General features: G+C 40.5%; 1 protein-coding gene across 7 annotated transcripts in view; it reads right to left on the bottom strand.

Moving 5' to 3' along the window:
* Positions 1–21,907, bottom strand: part of SFMBT1 (Scm like with four mbt domains 1) — a 90,683-nt gene that overhangs the window by 56,953 nt on the left and 11,823 nt on the right. Inside the window, exon 1 of one of the 7 annotated variants that reach the window (XM_068133152.2) lies at positions 206–407. The exons of the other annotated variants lie outside the window; for them this stretch is intronic. The gene's annotated coding sequence lies outside the window, so the exon portion shown is untranslated. Of the gene's footprint in view, positions 1–205; positions 408–21,907 lie in introns of those variants that run through there. 7 annotated transcript variants of the gene reach the window in all.

Here is a 21,907-nt window from a genome sequence, read left to right as displayed (position 1 = left end):
ACAGTTCGCAGCTCAAAAGGCAAAGATGGCATTAAAACAAAACACAAAAGGTCTGATCCCCAGGATCGAAACACTTAAACAGCCAATTCACATTTTTCCTAAAACCATCATCCCAGCAGCCCAAAATGTTAGGAAATTCAACACCAAGCAGGATGGCAAGCGAACACTCGCAGGAGAACTCGGCGAATCCACCATAAAACCTTACCTTCACGGAAGGTGGGCCAGAGCGTGGCACTTCCTGTGACGTACGTGGCCGTTCCAGCGAAACCGAACAGGATTAAGGGGAACAATAAGTGTGAGAGACCATAGGGTCAGTATTCCTGACCTCCGCAACTACCGCTAAATGCACCTTCGCTATGCACTCGTCGAGACAAAATAACTCCCGTAAATGCCAGCTGGGCAGATTTTACAATCGTGCGACGTGGACGGGGCATCGACACACCAGGCGAAGCAGAAGCGCATCTTCGGTTAAATAACAATGCTCACGGTTTTTTTAACAACAACTTGATTCCAGGCTGTTGGAATTATCGAAATAAATATAAAAAATTAAAATAAATAAGTAATTTAAGAAATAATTTTAAAAATCAGACTCAACCACACTCTAAAATGTACAAGGAAATATCTATACTACCAAATCCAAATCGACAAAAACTTTCAGACAATTCCTTCTGCCATCAAGAAAAAGAAAAAGTAAAGCGATGTCAAATAACCTCTTCAAGATGTAAAATATACCCTTCATGTATCTGAAAATCTTTAAAGATTATAAAGAACACTGGAGTGTGGAAAAGGAAAGGGGGGTTGGTGGGTTTTGTGGTGAGACATTTGGAAGCACAAGTCAGAAAAGTAATAACTTTGGAGGAAACTCGCCACAGCCCATGTAAAGTTGTTTTGGGGTAGCAATAAGCAATTAAATGAATTAAATGTGATTATAATTTAGGTAGTGAGAGGATGGATTGGTGGCATGGAACAAATAGGCTTTTTATGTGGCACATTTATGGCCTTCCATTTGTAAAAAAAAATAATTAATAATAATAATAATAATACATTTATTTTGTACAGCGCTTTTCAAGAAACCCAAAGACGCTTTGACATAGTACGTAAAACAAAGACAAAAAAGACAAAAATACATAATTAAATAACCAAACAGAAAGGAAGGAGAAGGAGAAGAAATGGTCAGGGGTTGAATGCGGTATTGAACAGGTGGGTCTTGAGTGACGATTTGAATGTGGTGAGTGAGGAGGAGTCTCTGATGGTTTGAGGTAGTGAGTTCCAGAGTGTGGGTGCAGCAATGGAGAAGGCCCTGTCCCCCCAGGATCTGAGTTTGGTCCGGATGGGGGGGGACAGGAGGTTGGCAGCAGCAGAGCGGAGGGTGCGGGTGGGAGTGTGTCTGGAGAGGAGGTCAGTCAGGTAGGATGGGGCCAGGTTATGGAGGGCCTTGCATGTCAGGAGGAGGATTTTGTACTGGATTCTCTGGGAGATGGGGAGCCAGTGGAGCTTGTGAAGGACGGGGGTGATGTGGTCCCGGGCCCGGGAGTGGGTGAGTAGACGGGCAGCGGAGTTCTGAATGTATTGAAGTTTATTGACGATATTTGAGGGTGAACCATAGAGGAGGCTGTTGCAGTAGTCCAGACGGGAAGTGATGAAGGCGTGGATGAGGGTTTCTGCAGCTGTGGAGGAGAGGAATGGACGGAGACGGGCGATGTTTTTCAGATGAAAGAAGGCTGTCTTGGTGATCTGTTTAGTGTGTTTGTCGAAGGAGAGGGTTTGGTCAAAGATGATGCCAAGATTCCGGATGTGAGGGGAGGTGGATACTGGGATACCGTCGATGTTGAGGGTGAAGTTGTGGGTGGATTTGGTGAGCGTTTTTGGTCCAATAATGATTATTTCGGATTTATCACAGTTTAGTTTGAGGAAGTTGATTTGAAGCCAGCATTTTATTTCAGTGATGCAGTTTGTCAGGATAGAGTGGGTGACGGTGGAAATTGACTTGGCGGAAATGAAAAGCTGGATGTCATCAGCAAAGCAGTGGAATTGGAGACCATGACGACGGATTAAGTGACCAAGGGAGGACAGGTACAGGATGAAGAGGAGGGGACCGAGAACTGAACCTTGGGGGACACCTTGGGGGAGGGGAGCGGTGGGGGATTTGCAGTTATTGATGGAGATGAACTGGTGCCTGTCGGAGAGGTATGATTTGATCCAAGAAAGGGCAGTGCCAGTGATGTTAAAGGTGGTTTCAAGTCGGGTAAGGAGGATGATGTGATTGATGGTGCCAAAGGTGGGCTGAGGTCGAGAAGGATGAGAATGTTGAGGTTACCGGCGTCGGAGGAAAGGAGAAGGTCGTTGGTGATTTTGAGGAGTGCAGTTTCCGTACTGTGGTTGAGGCGGAATCCGGATTGGAATGTTTCATACAGGTTATTGGCAGAGAGGTGATGTTTGAGTTGAGTGGCTACAGCGCGTTCCAAAACTTTTGACAGAAAGGGTAGGTTGGAGATGGGTCTGAAGTTATTTGGGGTGTCAGGGTTGAGTCCAGGTTTTTTCAGAATGGGGCTGACAGCAGCGATTTTGAGGGATGGTGGGACGATGCCAGTAGACAGGGAGGAGTTTATCGTTGCAGTGATAAGTGGAGAGAGAGCCGGAAGGCAAGCCTTAACAAAGCTGGAGGGGATGGGGTCCAGAGTGCAGGTGGCAGTTTTCATTCCTGTGAGGAGTTCAGAGAGGTCAGTAGGGGAGACTGGGGAAAACTGAGATAGGGGTTGGCAGGATAAGGGGGGGCAGATGGTTTGAGGGGGAGCAGGTGCGGTGGTGGTTAAGCTGCTGTAGATGTTGTCTATCTTGCTTTGGAAGAACTAGGGCATGCCCGTACTATATATATATCTAAAATTATATCCCCCCCCTCTATTTACATGAAATGGTTTGGTCCATTCGCAAAGCCAAAGCGAACGGCTTGCGAGTATGGTGACAATCCCCCCCCCCCTCTATTTACATGAAATGGTTTGGTCCAAAGCGAACGGCTTGCAAGTACGGTGACAATCCCCCCCCCCCTCTATTTACATGAAATGGTTTGGTCCAAAGCGAACGGCTTGCGAGTACGGTGACAATCCCCCCCCTCTATTTACATGAAATGGTTTGGTCCAAAGCGAACGGCTTGCGGAGTTTGGTAAAGAAATCGCCATAGCTCGGTAACTACTTGTCCGATTAATATGAAACCTTGAAAAGGCACATCCTCGGGTCCCCAGCAATATACCTGGCAAGTTTAAAGTATATCGGACCCGTGGTTGTCGAGAAACAGCGGTCACAGACAGACACACGGACATACACACAGAGATTACTGGAATTATAGATAGATGAAAGGAAAGAAATGCAGTTGTCGACTGTGAATGACTGGGTGGTGGTATCCAGGGGGCTGAGGAGTTTGTTTATTGTGGAGAAGAGTGCTTTTGGGTTTCCAGAGCCAGAGTGGATTATTTGAGAGTAGTAGGTGGAGCGGGTGCGGGAGAGGGCATCTTTGTAGTGCTGCAGGTGGTCTTTGTAGGCTTGGGAGTGGATTGTGAGACCTGTTTTATTACGGAGTCTTTCAAGTTGGCGGGCACGGGTTTTCATCAGGCGGAGTTCAGGGGTAAACCAGGGAGCAGAATGGGTGAAGGAAACTGTTTTGGTTTTTTTAGGCGCAGGCTGGTCGAGGCAGGAGGAGAGAGTGTGGTTGTAGTAGTCAGTGAGGTCAGAGGGGCTGTGCAAATCAACGAAGGGAGAGGTGGACATTTTTTCAGAGAGGGAAGATGAGAATGAGGTAGGTGAAAGAGAGTTTAGCTTATGGAAGTTGATTATACGTTTTTGCCTTGGTGCTGGGGTGGGAATGTTGATGGTCATAGTAATGGATAAGTGATCGGAGAGGGTGAGGTCAGAGCCAGAGAGATGGTGTAGATTTAGTCCAATAGAACAGACAAGGTCCAGAATGTGACCACGGTTATGGGTGGGAAAGTTGACATGTTGAGTGAGGTTAAAGCAATGAAGAATATCAATGAAGTTAGCAGTTATTGTGGAGTCAGTGGAGTCCATGTGGATATTGAAATCACCGAGGAGGAGGGTTGAGGGGGAGAAGGAACAGAGCTGGGTCAGAAAGTAAGAGAAGTCAGACAGGAATGATGGGTGTGGTTTGGGAGGGCGGTAGACAACTGCCATGACTGACTGTATGTGACCAGAAAGTTTAAAAGCCAGGTGTTCAAATGATGGAGCAGAGGAGATGGAGATGAGGCTGGTATTGATGTCCTGTCGGTGTATTACAGCAATTCCACCACCTCGGCCATCCGAGTGTGGTTTATTGATGTATGAGTAACCATTGGGTGTAGTGAGGTTGAGTGAGAGGTAGTCCAGAGGTTGTTGCCAGGTTTCAGTCAGACAGAGAAAGTCCAGTTTATTGTCCAGAATGAAGTCGTTCAGGATGTGGCTTTTATTGTTGAGGGACCGGGTATTGAACAGAGTAAGCTTCATATTGCTTTGTATGGTTTGGATGGACTCGGGTGATTTTGCCAGGGCTTGCAGACAGGGGGCACGTTCGTGTATGTTGTTGTGATGACGTAATCGACGGGTGAGAGTGCGCTCAGCTGACCAGAGTGAGGGGATGGAGTGACCTGTCTGGGAGTAAACAAACTTGCAAAAAAAATAAACAAATACACAAATTGATACAACTGTCTTATTGCCCGCTATAAATCATAACCGATGTAGATTACATTACGGACATATTTTTTGCAAAAAGTGCAAAAATAAAAGCTCACATCTCTATAAATGTATACGGTAAATAAATAAATGTGAGAATCTTTACAAGGAAGGAACTTCAATGCAGGAAGCCTGTGCAATGGTTGCCAACCTAGTGTTTGTCCATGTTATATCCCTTTTTTAAATGCAGAGCACCAAGCAAGGAAGCAGCACGTACCATTTTTAAAGTCTTCAGTATGAATCGACCGGGGTTTAAACCACCGACCTCCCAGACTCAAAGCGGACGCTCTAAGCATTACGCCACCAAGTCTGGTTAAAAAGACGATGTCTGTCCATCTGTGTTGGTTTTCGTTTCCTACCACTGTTACCACTTTGCACCTAGTCACCAAACTTTGTCGGTAATTGGCATAACAGTGGTTTACAGTTGTGCTTACGGAACTTGCATTTACTTCCAACTCCTCCATCTATCTATAATTCCAGTAATCTCTGTGTGTTTGTTTGTTTGTACGTTTGTTTGTTTGTACGTTTCTTTGTTTGTACGTTTGTTTGTCTGTGACCGCTGTTTCTCGACAACCACGGGTCCGATATACTTTAAACTTGCCAGGTATATTGCTGGGGACCCGAGGATGTGCCTTTTCAAGGTTTCATATTAATCGGACAATTACTTACCGAGCTATGTCCAAAAAACGATTCAACCAATCAGAGAGCAGCGAGCTATCGCGTGTGCCGAACGTGGCGAACACACTCTGCCTCGGATGGCACATTTGAGAGCGTATTCATTTATTTCCCGTCGGCAAACTATGTTGGCGCTATGTTGGCGTTAAACGATGTTTTAAAACTAATTAAAACCCCGGGGGGATTGTCACTGTACTCGCAAGCCGTTCGCCGTTCGCTTTGGCGTTGCGAATGGACCAAAACATTTCATGAACCAAACCATTTCATGTAAAGCGTTCGCCGTTCGCTTTGGCGTTGCGAATGAACCAAAACATTTCATGAACCAAACCATTTCATGTAAATAGAGGGGGGGATATAATTTTAGATATAGATATAGTACGGGCATGCCCTAGTTTATTAAATTCGGCCAAATCAAGAGTACTCAAACTTTTCTCCAAGCATTCGCCATGATGAATGATGATTTGCCATGGCAGAGGGCGGCGTTTCAAGCCCATCACAAGATTGTTGTTGTTGTTGTCTCCGTTTATTCCATTAGTCACAGGATTGTTAAGCCTGGTGTTGGCTTAACGGTTAAGGTGGCTGGCTTGAGATCTTGGGGTCCTGAGTTTTTGAGCCCCTTCATGCCATTGAATTAACTCCAGGTAGGTTGGCTCAGCCTGTCATTCTTCCGAGGTAGAAAAACAAAATGAGTACCAGCTGGCTGGTAATAGGGGGAAATGCATCAGCGGCACAGCCACGCCCACAGAAAATGATGCAGCCAAGCAACCACAGGCTGCATAAAAACTATTACTGGATTGTTGTTATTCTGAGGCCCTCCCTTGCTCTCAAACCCCATACCATCCCATCATATGACCTTGAGAGGTATATCAGCTAGGTGCGTGGTGCTTCTGATGGCATTCCATTACGAGATTATAGTTGTTGTTCTATGGACCTCCTGTTCCATCAAATCCCATACTATCCTATAAACCAGTGGTTCTTACTTAACGTTTTTCTCACCAGGGACAGGAAAAGGTCAGCTATAAAGGTCTATGGACCACCAATTGGGAACCACATAATTAATGGTCTTTACTGGCTGTACTTCAGCTCGTCATACATCTATATTAATTTTTTACAGTAATATTATTAATATTTCTTTATATAATTGCCTAGTTTAGGTGCCTCTGGAAATTGCCGAGTTTACTGCCTCTGATGCCACCCACCTCTGAGTGCACATGAAAGTGCCTGATGGAATGACTTGAAAACTCGTCGTTGCACTCATTGCTGGTAAAAAAAGAAAAAAAAAAAAAGGCCTGTCTCTTGCACTGCCATGCCAGGTGCCATCACGGCGCCTAAGAACAGATCAAACCTTAAGCTTGGTACGGAGTGGGTTCTTCGCTAGTGTGTAAAATATATATACATGGAAAGTGTAACTAGAACCGCTCACCGTAAATTCACGAACATATACATTATGAAGGGGAACTGTTCCCGATTGCTACATAAGTTCTACTAATGAATATTCATGAACAATCCATCATTGTAGTTCCTGAACGAATTCAGATTCTACGATTTGATTATTACAATAAACATGTTTTGTTTCGAAGTAAATTACAAAAAGATTGTTGAGTAAATGATGTCACTTTAAGTTGACAAAGCCACAGGTTCCATCTCAATCACATCAAAATTAACAATGAAAAGACAAATAATTACACCAGGGTACACAAATAAGAGAGCGTTTGTATCAAAAAAGGCCTTCATAATTCAATTTGATTAAACTTTTGTCATGACACAAAAACCAAGTTTATAATTGCTGCAGACCAAATAGAAAGGAGACTTGCACACTTGATTTGTTTCTCTGCTAAGAGTGCAGGTAAATATTTCATTAAAGATGTAACTAGAAGGACAAGGCTAGGGTCTACGAGCGGTCTATTTGATTGGTCGTGACGACGTAAAATGTCGTAATATTTTGTCCAACTACTGCTAAACGGAAAGATTTTGAAAGTGCAAAAAAGCGGTTTGTGTTCTGCAGTGTTCAGGTATCTATCTATAATTCCAGTAATCTCTGTGTGTATGTTTGTTTGTACGTTTGTATGTTTGTATGTCTGTGACCGCTGTTTCTCGACAACTACCGGTCCGATATACTTGAAACTTGCCAGGTATATTGCTGGGGACCCGAGGATGTGCCTTTTCAAGGTTTTAAATTAATCGCAGAAGTAGTTACCGAGCTATGTCCAAAAAACGATTCAACCAATCAGAGAGCAGCGAGCTATCACGTGTGCCGAACGTGGCGAACAGACTCTGCCTCGGATGGCACATTTGAGAGCGTATTCATTTATTTCCCGTCGGCAAACTATGTTGGCGCTATGTTGGCGTTAAACGATGTTTTAAAACTAATTAAAACTAATTTGCGATTCTTTTGCTTTCCTGCGATATGCGACCTTCCGGACAGTCAAATGAGGACGTCACTTCCGGACTTACGTAGCGGCGAGCGGGCGCCATTTGGAGGAGCTGGGAGGACTCAGTCGTGATAGAGTGAGCCTGAGTGAGTATATCAAGACAAGAACAAGATCTAGAAGGAGGTATGTACGGTGCGATTCATATAATATATTGTTTAGTTATCGTCGATGAGGAATTTGGGGGCCCGATTAACTGCAGCGCCATCCGAGCTGCGGCGTCGGGACGATACATTCATTGTACGGTAACATCACGCACTTACGGGCACGTCCTATATATATAGTACGGGCATGCCCTAGTATAATTCAATTGAAATAAAATAAAGATTATAAATCTTGCAGAATTTTTTTTCCAGAAGTTTACCGCTGTCGATGCAGTGTCTTTGACACCACCTTATTTAACACGTTACATTACTTAATCATGCCTGGTGATTGTGTCGTTTATGGCATCCTTATAAACAGTACGTTTCCTATTTGGAAATGATTTTCAATTTTGTTTGACTGTCAGATAAGCAGACGGAGTAAAAAAATTTTTATCTCACTCGTCTCTGCGGATGTGTGATCGGCATTAGATTCAGAGCCAAAATACTGCTGAAGTAAAGGTTCATTTTCAGATTCATGTTCAAAATGTAACATTCAATTGAATTTAAATTATTCCTTGATCATAAACTGATGTTTGTGGACACAAAGACAAACAGACAGAATTGAACAAATTGCTTAAACCTGCTTTTTGTTTTGTGTGCGCGGAGTAAATTTACTCAAGTGTTTAAGCCTGAAAATAGTCCATCCAAAATGAATAAATAGAAAAATGCATCGACATTACATAATTTTAACCAAACTCGAGTCGACTGTAATTGAAGCAAAATAAATTAATACTTGTGAAAATCGAAGATTTTTCAAGTATATTGGTCGGTTGCGTTTGTGGTTCTGTCTGTCTGTCTGTCTGTCTATCTGTCTGTATGTATGTATGTATGTATGTATGTATGTCAGTCGCCTACAGGTCACAATTTTCAACCGATCTTCAGGAAACTTCACCAAGTGGTAGAGTTGGTCATAAGCAAGAAGCCTATTGTTTTTGGGGTCAAAAGGTCAATAGGTCAACATAGGCCAAAGGTCACCAACTTTGTCAAATTACTAAAATCCTCAATTTCCATCCGATTGACTTGAAACTTGAAGAGGATTTGCATACCAGGTCACTGATTTCAACCAACAAATATTTTTGAGGTCAACATAGGCCAACAACTTATTTTAGGGATTTCGCAAGTATCATGCTATGCACGACATATTTCTTGCTGTATCTTCAATCAATTTAACGTAATCCACAAACGCACCTGGTTCAGCCATACATACAAGACTGAAAAGGGGTCTCACCATTATCATAAACCGGCCCACAACAAGATTTCCTGAAAGGATAGTTTCGTCAGATAAAACAAACATCCATTCTCCATTCAATTAAGCAAAAACTTATCAGTTTCAAAGAATGAATCTGAATATTTGTATAAATAATTGCACACTTAGTGTTCTTTGTTCATATGCAGCACAAGGCTGCGGGGCAGCATCATTAGCTGAGGGCACGGCTGTGCAATGCTATCTGCTGGTTAGGGCAGGATTTTGTCCATGGTGCTGATGGCTCGCCTACTCTTCACAAAGAACACATTTGGGATCTGTAATGTCCACCAACGAATGCCGGCAGATGGGCCACCCGCATTGATGAATCACCTTGCCTGTGAAACACTAGGATGACAGTTTATAACATGGTCTGGATTCGAACCCAGGCTAGGCTATCCTGCCAGACCTGTATATCAAGTGCAAGTCTACTTATCTATCAAGTTGGGACATTCTTACCAATTCTCCTCTTTTTTCTTGTGGTCAGATTCTTACTGCAAAGCAACTTCCCTTGAGTTGTGATCTGCAACAACGGTGCTTGTCCAGTTCCATTTTTCAAAACCGATTCCACATAAAAATCAGAATTTCAGCATTCCCCCTGAATTCAGGTCCTTCCACGACGATGCTTATTATTTCTGCAATTTGCAAGTTGTTCGTTTGTCTTTTGCTAATTTTAATTAGTGGATAGATACAATTCAAGCTCTTCTGAGATCAAGACAATTGGCACATTTCAGGCTATCCCTTAGGAAGATGAGGCCCTGGCTCTCAATAGACTCACTCCCCTGAAAGGCCAATGTTTATTACAAACCGTACCTCGTACTAACTCGGCCTTTTTCACAGCTATGCTACTGCTCCGGCTTGCTTCTTGCATTTATTAGTCTCGTGTCAGGTCTATCGTGTGTTTGTTCCAGTTCTTTCCAATTCCCTTGTGCTTTCTCGTCCTTGCTGCCATGCTGCAGTGCTTCAAGAACGGTAAAAGGTGGCACGACACCTCTATTGACGTTTTACACCTCAACACCCATACTTTAACAGCTTATTCGAGTGAGCAAAACATTAGTACTTGAGCATTTGATCTAACAACTGTAACGGTTAAAACTCTTTCAGAAATCTTTGAGTGAGGTCTACAAAAAAAAAAAAAAAGGATCTCATGTGGCTCACATGCAAAATTTCAAAACACAGAAACACCAATAAACACCAATAAAAACAACTAGAACGGCACTCGTTAGAGTGCATACCTCCGCCAGGCTGAACAGTTAATGTTTTGTATCCCATTGACAGGCCAGATCTGGATTCGGACCTCAACCAAAATCTAATCGGCTTGTTCTCGTCACCTAACCAACTCATCCACCAAGTTTAGTCATAACTCGTCCATAACTTTTTTAAATATCATGCTATATATGGCTTTTCGCCAAATCCCTCTATGTATCGTTTTTGGCCCCATCTTCCAAGGGTGAAGAATCACTTAAAAATTCCAGTAGCCGGATCCGAATCCGGATCTTCACCAAATTCTAATAATTTCATCCTTGTCACATACGCTACATCTCTGCCAAATTTCGTCCGAATCCATCCACAACTTTTTGAGATATCTTGTTCACAGACAGACAGACAAACAGACAGACAGACAGACAGGGGTGAAAACATAACCTCCATCCACCTTTGGTGGCGGAGGTAAAAATACAGAACATTTAACAATACTGAGCCAGTAAGGGGTATATACAGATTCACGTAGATCTGAGAATGAACGACCTGTAATAAAGTATATCTGTGTGTACAGCAAACACAAATGGAGAACGACCCGAGGGTGCACTCCCTTCAATATCACCATTTTGGAGTCAGTCGAACCCCGTTAACGTGACGCGGCACAAGAAGGTAAATGGGTGCATTTCAACGACTCCTCTTACAGAATAACAATCATAAGATCTAATAATATTTTCATCAGGTTTCTTTAAGATCTCATGGGAAACCAGACTTTTTTTTTTCAGGTTTATGGTCCCATTTTCACCAAGCAAAATAGCTTTGGGCAGATTCACATGGAATCGCAGTTACACTAAACCTCACACACCAAACATCAGGTTAAAAAGCAAGCCAGTGATTTCAAATCGGCATTCCAAAAGCAGCCAGGTGAAACACCAACAGTGGGGTCCAATTATGCTCATTTGCTTTGACAAAAGGTGAATACACAAGAGGCTAATTAAGATCGATAATAAGCATCAAACCCCAGCAACCTATCAGACGCTGGATGGCCAAAGTGAAGGCCGGGCATAATCACGAGCTATATAAATGTGTCCTCATTAGAAAGTGAACGTCCATGCGTACGCCCATCCAGCAAAAGTGTCCTTGTGGATACAAACAAGATGGCCATCGACACAGTCAAGTCATTAAGGAATGTGCCTCTGGATGTTAAGAAGTAATAAAGTGAAAATGCTGACAATCTGACATTCCGTGGCCGCTGTGAACGGAGTGCCAATTTAGGTAATCAAACGTTCAGTAAAACCAATAAACTTCCTGCAACACAAATTGATGCTCCACTAAGCAACTAATAACATCTTCATTAGGCTTCAATCTCAGCACCTCTGTTGCAGAGTTTGAAGGTGGCTCGGGAGGGGGGCACCTATTGCAGGCAAACTATGCTGAACAAAATCAACTTGGCACCAACCATATGAGCACCGCATGCCCTTTCATTTCAAAACGGAGCTGACAAGAACATCACATCATCACCGAACTCAAACAAGAAGCACACAAGAATGTGAACGTCCAAGTGAAGCACGCAATGTGTAACAAAATTTCTTGTACAAGAAAAAAAAAATTCCTTGGAACAAAACACGACTGAGCGTTTAACAATGTAAAGCCTTTCCAGGGTATTTTCCAGGGATTACAGTAGATCTGAAAGTGAATTATAGTAAAATATGCACTCACACATACACTGCTTCGGCCGAAGCTAATAAAATGTCTCGGAATCATGTATATTATATACTATACTAGCCGAATGCACCCGGCGTTGCCCGGGTTATTTTTGAATGAATTTACTACGATAATTCAGCTTTTACTCGCGGCCGTAGAAGATTGACAACTACACTTCAGCTCAGCTTTTAATTGCGAAATGGGCCCAGCCGGTTCGAGGCGGCCTTGACTGGCCTCGCCACCTAGCCTATAACCTTCCCGGGGCCCGTCCTGACATTTTTTTGTTCTTTTTGAATGAATTTACTACTATGATTCAGCTTTTACTCGCGGCCGTAGAAGATTGACTACTATAATTCAGCTCAGCTTGTAATTGCGAAATGGGCCCAGCCGGTCCGAGGTGGCCTTGACCGGCCTCGCCACCCAGCCTATAACCTTCCCGGGGCCCGTCCCGACATTTTTTGTTATTTTTGAATGAATTTACGACTATAATTCAGCTTTTACTCACAGCCGTAGAAGATTGACTACTATAATTCAGCTTTTACTCGCGGCCGTAGAAGATCGACTACTATAATTCAGCTTTTACTCGCAGCCGTAGAAGATTGACTACTATAATTCAACTTTTACTCGCGGCCGTAGAAGATTGACTACTATAATTCAGCTTTTACTCGCGGCCGTAGAAGATTGACTACTATAATTCAGCTTTTACTCGCAGGCGTAGAAGATTGACTACTATCATTCAGCTTTTACTCGCAGCCGTAGAAGATTGACTACTATAATTCAACCTTTACTCGCGGCCGTAGAAGATTGACTACTATAATTCAGCTTTTACTCGCGGCCGTAGAAGATTGACTCCGATAATTCAGCTTTTACTCGTGGCCGTAGAAGATTGACAACTATAATTCAGCTTTTACTCGCGGCCGTAGAAGATTGACTACTATAATTCAACTTTTACTCGCGGCCATAGAAGATTGACTACTATAATTCAGCTTTTACTCGCGGCCGTAGAAGATTGACTACTATAATTCAGCTTTTACTCACGGCCGTAGAAGATTGACTACTATAATTCAACTTTTACTCGCAGCCGTAGAAGATTGACTACTATAATTCAGCTTTTACTCGCGGCCATAGAAGATTGACTACTACAATTCAACTTTTACTCGCGGCCATAGAAGATTGACTACTATAATTCAGCTCAGCTTTTAATTGCGAAATGGGCCCAGCCCGGCCGAGGCGGCCTCGACCTGCCTCGCCACCTAGCCTATAACCTCCCGACATTTTTTGTTTTTGAGGTTTCCTCCTATCTTTCACCGTTCAGGAGATTAGCGCGTGCAGACAAACAAACAAACAAACAAACAAAAACTTTATTTTATATACATATATAATAAATAGATAAATAGATATAGAAGAGAGATGTTTGTCTGTCTGTCGCCATTTTTCTCAGATGGCCAAACGGATCTTCGTCAAACATAGAGGTTCATCAATCAGTGTCGGGAGTGTTTTAGCAAAAACAAATTTGACAATTTGAAAATATTGGATTTTTTTTGATTTTTTTCTAAATCGCTCTGTAGTGCCTATAACCTTTGTAGCTTTGTGAAAGGTAATATTAAATGATCCTGACCCTCATTCATTTGTAGGTGTAGGTAAGTGTTTCAAGCCCCCACTAAAAAATAGAAAAAATAATTGATTTACTCTGAATGCCAAAAGGATTAGTAGAACAGCACCGGGCAATGCCAGGTACCCCTACTGCCTACTAGTCTCTACTATAAAACTACTACTTATGCTTGAGGGAAGGAATATTTATTTTGGAATTAAATGTGTCGCTTTGTTTTTTGAGTTCCCTTACAAGGAACTTTAACACAGGAGGCCATAAGGCCTATCAAGCGTGTGCAATGGTTGCTATCCTATGGATGTTTGTCCGTGATCTATCCTCTTTAAATGCGGAGCATCAAACAAGGAAGAAGCACGTAACGTTCTTAAAGTCTTGGGTACAACTCAGCCGGGATTGGATTCGAACCGTAGACCTCACAGACTCAGGGCAGACGCTCAAACCATCACGCACCCGAGTCTGGCTAAAGTTTCGCTCAATAAATTTTTAAGAAAAGTATTCTTATAACGAGAAGTGATTTTTTTTTCCTGCACATCAGGTGAATTTTCAGATCTGAAAAGTATACTTGCTCTCCTGACAGTTTACACCAACGGCATAATATATAGCGGCCTAATGAAGACTTCCATAACCGTTACAAGTAGCATGTACAAGTGAAGTGTTGGCCTGTTGGTGTTCTCACTGAACCAGGGAACCCAGGTTAAAATCCCATGTACAACATGCTGTTGGCCATCCTTAAATCATATGGAGTATGCTGAAGTCAACTAATGCCTTTGTCCTGCGTGTGATATTCGTAGATATAAAAGCTCCTCCAAGAACCTTCGAACACCGTTTAAAAAAAAAAAAAATAACGTTTGTAATTTTCAAAGGTGACGTCAACCAAACAGTCAAACTCCTCTCTCAGCCTTTTTTTTGGGCTTCACGATCTCTCATCTGGTTTAGGACCCATCTCTCCAGGCCCAACATGTCATAACTTTAACCCCAACCATCCCTCATTAATATACCTCAAAAAAATTATTTTTTTTTAAACAACCTCCCATACATATACAGTAACTGCCAGCGCAAAGTATCAACAAGTACAACAAAGCACAATCCAGATTGCACATAATGTGACCTTAAAATACAACGCACGGCTTTTCAACCCACATCTTCTTTTAAGGCCATTTGGTCCCACCCCCAAAGAAGGTCTAACAATCAATTCAAATCTAACTAGAACGGCACTCAGTAGAGAGCATACATCCATCAGGTGAACAGTTTACGTTTTGTATCCTAGAGTAGACCAGAAAAATCACAATACAGAATCACATTTAATCAAAATCATCTGTCCACAACTTTTTGAGATATCCTGCTATGTATCGTTTTTGGCCCTATCTCCAAATTGTGAAGAATCACTGTAAAATTATACTATCCGGATCCGGATCTTCACCAAAATTGAGTCGTTTCTTCCTTGTCAGACGCCCAAGCGGTCCACCAAGTTTTGTACAAATCCGTCCACAACTTTTTGAGATATCCTGCTATGTATCGTTTTTGGCCCCATCTAACAATGGTGAAGAATCACTTAAAAAATTATAGTATCCGGATCCGAATCCAGATATTCACCAAAATCTGATCATTTCGTCCTTGTCACATACGCTACATCTCTGCCAAATTTCGTCTGAATCCATCCACAACTTTTTGAGATATCCTGCTATGTATCGTTTTTGGCCCGATCTCCCAATTGTGAAAAATCACTGTAAAATTATACTATCCGGATCCAGATCTTCACCAAAATTGAATCGATCCTTCCTTGTCAGACACCCAACCGGTCCACCAAGTTTTGTACAAATCCGTCCACAACTTTTTGAGATATCATGCTATGTATCGTTTTTGGCCCGATCTCCCAATGGTGAAGAATCACTTAAAAAATTATAGTATCCGGATCCGAATCCGGATCTTCACCAAAATCAAATCATTTCGTCCTTGTCACATATGCTACATCTCTGCCAAACTTCGTCTGAATCCATCCACAACTTTTTGAGATATCCTGCTATGTATCGTTTTTGGCCCGATCTCCCAATTGTGAAAAATCACTGTAAAATTATACTATCCGGATCCGGATCTTCACCAAAATTGAATCGATCCTTCCTTGTCAGACACCCAACCGGTCCACCAAGTTTTGTACAAACCCATCCACAACTTTTTGAGATATCATGCTATGTATCGTTTTTGGCCCGATCTCCCAATGGTGAAGAATCACTTAAAAAATTATAGTATCCGGATCCGAATCCGGATCTTCACCAAAATCAAATCATTTCGTCCTTGTCACATACGCTACATCTCTGCCAAACTTCGTCTGAATCCATCCACAACTTTTTGAGATATCCTGCTATGTATCGTTTTTGGCCCTATCTCCCAATGGTGAAGAATCACTTAAAAAATTATAGTATCCGGATCCGAATCCGGATCTTCACCAAAATCTGATCATTTCGTCCTTGTCACATACGCTACATCTCTGCCAAACTTCGTCTGAATCCATCCACAACTTTTTGAGATATCTTGTTCACAAATGGACAAACAGACAGACAGGGGTGAAAACATAACCTCCACCCACCTTTGGTGGCGGAGGTGAAGATGGCACACTGCACTGCCAACCTGAACCCCTTCGCACCCTCTTCCCATCTTTCCTCAAATTTATAAACACGACAGTGCTTGCAAAATCACAACGGTAACAAACTTTGATTTCTCATCGAAAGACTGAAGTAGATATCATGTTTGAATATGTGAACTTATTCCCAGGAAGTAGATGTCATGTCAGAATTATTTATTGTTTGAATTACATAATAATATAGATGGAGAGGGGGAGGCGATTATTTTATTTCTGCCCCTGTTCTCCACCAAATGTTTGATTCAAAGCCTTCCTCTATTCTCTACCGTCGTTTCAAGATTTATTCCACCACCTGTAGAATCCTGTCCCCTCTGTCCAATCCCAAAAGGAACTCCAGTTTGTCAGGACAGCGGCTGCAACTTGTCCCCCTCCAGTCCCCGAATGCTTGCCAATGGCCTGCTGTCAGTGTGTTTAACCTTTGACCCCCTGTTTGTTAGCTCAACTATGGCTTTTGATTCTGAATTTTTTTTAAATCGCTCAAATTGAGAAAGAGATGTAAGTGTTCATGATGCTGTACATTGGTTGGTTAATAAGTAAACATAAGTGTTCATGATCCTGTACATTGGTTGGTTAATAAGTAAACACAAGTGTTCATGATCCTGTACATTGGTTGGTTAATAAGTAAATGTAAGTGTTAATATCCTGTACATTGGTTGGTTAATAAGTAAACATAAGTGTTCATGATCCTGTACATTGGTTGGTTAATAAGTAAACATAAGTGTTCATGATCCTGTACATTGGTTGGTTAATAAGTAAATGTAAGTGTTAATATCCTGTACATTGGTTGGTTAATAAGTAAACATAAGTGTTCATGATCCTGTACATTGGTTGGTTAACAAGTAAACATAAGTGTTCATGATCCTGTACATTGGTTGGTTAATAAGTAAATGTAAGTGTTAATATCCTGTACATTGGTTGGTTAATAAGTAAACATAAGTGTTCATGATCCTGCACATTGGTTGGTTAACAAGTAAACATAAGTGTTCATGATCCTGCACATTGGTTGGTTAATAAGTAAGCATAAGTGTTCATGATCCTGTACATTGGTTGGTTAATAAGTAAACATAAGTGTTCATGATCCTGTACATTGGTTGGTTAATAAGTAAACGTAAGTGTTCATGATCCTGTACATTGGTTGGTTAATAAGTAAACATAAGTGTTCATGATGCTGTACATTGGTTGGTTAATAAGTCAATGTAAGTGTTCATGATCCTGTTCATTGGTTGGTTAATAAGTAAACATAAGTGTTCATGATCCTGTACATTGGTTGGTTAATAAGTGTTCATGATTCTGTACATTGGTTGGTTAATAAGTAAATGAAAGTGTTCATGATCCTGTACATTGGTTGGTTAATAAGTAAATGAAAGTGTTCATGATCCTGTACATTGGTTGGTTAATAAGTAAACATAAGTGTTCATGATCCTGTACATTGGTTGGTTAATAAGTGTTCATGATTCTGTGCATTGGTTGGTTAATAAGTAAATGAAAGTGTTCATGATCCTGTACATTGGTTGGTTAATAAGTAAATGAAAGTGTTCATGATCCTATACATTGGTTGGTTAATAAGTAAACATAAGTGTTCATGATCCTGTACATTGGTTGGTTAATAAGTAAACATAAGTGTTCATGATCCTGTACATTGGTTGGTTAATAAGTAAACAAAAGTGTTCATGATCCTGTACATTGGTTGGTTAATAAGTAAATGAAAGTGTTCATGATCCTGCACATTGGTTGGTTAATAAGTAAACATAAGTGTTCATGATCCTGTACATTGGTTGGTTAATAAGTAAATGAAAGTGTTCATGATCCTGTACATTGGTTGGTTAATAAGTAAACATAAGTGTTCATGATCCTGCACATTGGTTGGTTAATAAGTAAACATAAGTGTTCATGATCCTGTACATTGGTTGGTTAATAAGTAAACATAAGTGTTCATGATCCTGTACATTGGTTGGTTAATAAGTAAACATAAGTGTTCATGATCCTGTACATTGGTTGGTTAATAAGTAAACATAAGTGTTCATGATCCTGTACATTGGTTGGTTAATAAGTGTTCATGATTCTGTACATTGGTTGGTTAATAAGTAAATGAAAGTGTTCATGATCCTGTACATTGGTTGGTTAATAAGTAAATGAAAGTGTTCATGATCCTATACATTGGTTGGTTAACAAGTAAATGTAAGTGTTCATGATCCAATACATTGGTTGGTTAATAAGTAAACATAAGTGTTCATGATTCTGTACATTGGTTGGTTAATAAGTAAACGTCAGTGTTCATGATCTGGTACATTACTCACAGGAAGTAGATATAAATGTTCATGATCATTGTTCACAGGAAGTAGATGTAAGTGTTCATGATCTTGTACATAATTCACAGGAAGTAGATGTAAGTGTTCATGATCATTGTTCACAGGAAGTAGATGTAACTGTTCATGATCAGTATTCACAGGAAGTAGATGTAAGTGTTTATGATCTAGTACATTATTCACAGGAAGTAGATGTAAATGTTCATGATCTTGTACATTATTCACAGGAAGTAGGTGTAAGTGTTCATGATCACTGTTCACAGGAAGTAGATGCAAGTGTTCATGATCTTGTACATAATTCACAGGAAGTAGATGTAAGTGTTCATGATCATTGTTCACAGGAAGTAGATGTAAGTGTTTATGATCTAGTACATTATTCACAGGAAGTAGATGTAAATGTTCATGATCTTGTACATTATTCACAGGAAGTAGGTGTAAGTGTTCATGATCATTGTTCACAGGAAGTAGATATAAGTGTTCATGATCATTGTTCACAGGAAGTAGATGTAAGTGTTCATGATCTTGTACATTACTCACAGGAAGTAGACATACGTGTTCATGATCATTGTTCACAGGAAGTAGATATAAGTGTTCATGATCATTGTTCACAGGAAGTAGATGTAAGTGTTCATGATCTTGTACATTACTCACAGGAAGTAGACATACGTGTTCATGATCATTGTTCACAGGAAGGAGATGTAAGTGTTCATGATCTTGAACATTACTCACAGGAAGTAGATGTAAGTGTTCATGATCATTGTTCACAGGAAGTAGATGTAAGTGTTCATGATCTTGAACATTACTCACAGGAAGTAGATGTAAGTGTTCATGATCTTGTACATTACTCACAGGAAGTAGATGTAAGTGTTCATGATCTTGTACATTACTCACAGGAAGTAGATCTAAGTGTTCATGATCTTGTACAATATTCACAGGAAGTAGATGTAAGTGTTCATGATCTTGTACATTACTCACAGGAAGTAGATGTAAGTGTTCATGATCTTGTACATTACTCACAGGAAGTAGATCTAAGTGTTCATGATCTTGTACAATATTCACAGGAAGTAGATATAAGTGTTCATGATCATTGTTCACAGGAAGTAGATCTAAGTGTTCATGATCTTGTACATTATTCACAGGAAGTAGATGTAAGTGTTCATGATCTTGTACATTACTCACAGGAAGTAGATCTAAGTGTTCATGATCTTGTACAATATTCACAGGAAGTAGATATAAGTGTTCATGATCATTGTTCACAGGAAGTAGATCTAAGTGTTCATGATCTTGTACAATATTCACAGGAAGTAGGTGTAAGTGTTCATGATCACTGTTCACAGGAAGTAGATGTAAGTGTTCATGATCTTGTACAATATTCACAGGAAGTAGATGTAAGTGTTCATGATCATTGTTCACAGGAAGTAGATCTAAGTGTTCATGATCTTGTACAATATTCACAGGAAGTAGATGTAAGTGTTCATGATCATTGTTCACAGGAAGTAGATGTAAGTGTTCATGATCTTGTACAATATTCACAGGAAGTAGGTGTAAGTGTTCATGATCACTGTTCACAGGAAGTAGATGTAAGTGTTCATGATCTTGTACAATATTCACAGGAAGTAGATGTAAGTGTTCATGATCATTGTTCACAGGAAGTAGATGTAAGTGTTCATGATCTTGAACATTACTCACAGGAAGTAGATGTAAGTGTTCATGATCTTGAACATTACTCACAGGAAGTAGATGTAAGTGTTCATGATCTTGTACATTACTCACAGGAAGTAGATCTAAGTGTTCATGATCTTGTACATTATTCACAGGAAGTAGATGTAAGTGTTCATGATATTGTACAATATTCACAGGAAGGAGATATAAGTGTTCATGATCATTGTTCACAGGAAGTAGATATAAGTGTTCATGATCATTGTTCACAGGAAGTAGATGTAAGTATTCATGATCATTGTTCACAGGAAGTAGATGTAAGTGTTCATGATCTTGTACATTATTCACAGGAAGTAGATGTAAGTGTTCATGATCTTGGACAATATTCACAGGAAGTAGATATAAGTGTTCATGATCACTGTTCACAGGAAGTAGATGTAAGTATTCATGATCATTGTTCACAGGAAGTAGATATAAGTGTTCATGATCATTGTTCACAGGAAGTAGATGTAAGTGTTCATGATCTTGTCCATTATTCACAGGAAGTAGATGTAAGTGTTCATGATCTTGTGCATTATTCACAGGAAGTAGATATGTGTTCATGATCAGTATTCACAGGAAGTAGATGTAAGTGTTCATGATCTTGGACAATATTCACAGGAAGTAGATGTAAGTGTTCATGATCTTGGACAATATTCACAGGAAGTAGATACAAGTGTTCATGATATTGTACATTATTCACAGGAAGTAGATGGAAGTGTTCATGATCATTGTTCACAGGAAGTATATGTAAGTGTTCATGATCTTGTACATTATTCACAGGAAGTAGATGTAAGTGTTCATGATATTGTACATAATTCACAGGAAGTAGATGTAAGTGTTCATGATATTGTACAATATTCACAGGAAGGAGATATAAGTGTTCATGATCATTGTTCACAGGAAGTAGATATAAGTGTTCATGATCATTGTTCACAGGAAGTAGATATAAGTGTTCATGATCATTGTTCACAGGAAGTAGATGGAAGTGTTCATGATCTTGTACATTATTCACAGGAAGTAGATATAAGTGTTCATGATCATTGTTCACAGGAAGTAGATGTAAGTGTTCATGATCTTGTACATTATTCACAGGAAGTAGATGTAAGTGTTCATGATCTTGTACATAATTCACAGGAAGTAGATGTATGTGTTCATGATCTTGTACATTACTCACAGGAAGTAGATGTAAGCGTTCATGATCTTGTACATTACTCACAGGAAGTAAATGTAAGCATTCATGATCACTGTTCACAGGAAGTAGATATAAGTGTTCATGATCATTGTTCACAGGAAGTAGATGTAAGTGTTCATGATCTTGTACATAATTCACAGGAAGTAGATGTATGTGTTCATGATCTTGTACATTACTCACAGGAAGTAGATGTAAGCGTTCATGATCTTGTACATTACTCACAGGAAGTAGATATAAGTGTTCATGATCATTGTTCACAGGAAGTAGATATAAGTGTTCATGATCATTGTTCACAGGAAGGAGATGTAACTGTTCATGATCTTGGACAATATTCACAGGAAGTAGATATAAGTG

Source organism: Myxine glutinosa, chromosome 12, assembly GCF_964187855.1.
Source record: "Myxine glutinosa chromosome 12, kmMyxGlut1.1, whole genome shotgun sequence".
NCBI classification, from domain to species: domain Eukaryota; kingdom Metazoa; phylum Chordata; class Myxini; order Myxiniformes; family Myxinidae; genus Myxine; species Myxine glutinosa.
Note: the sequence above shows the minus strand (reverse complement) of the source record. Positions and strands in the feature narration are given on the sequence as shown.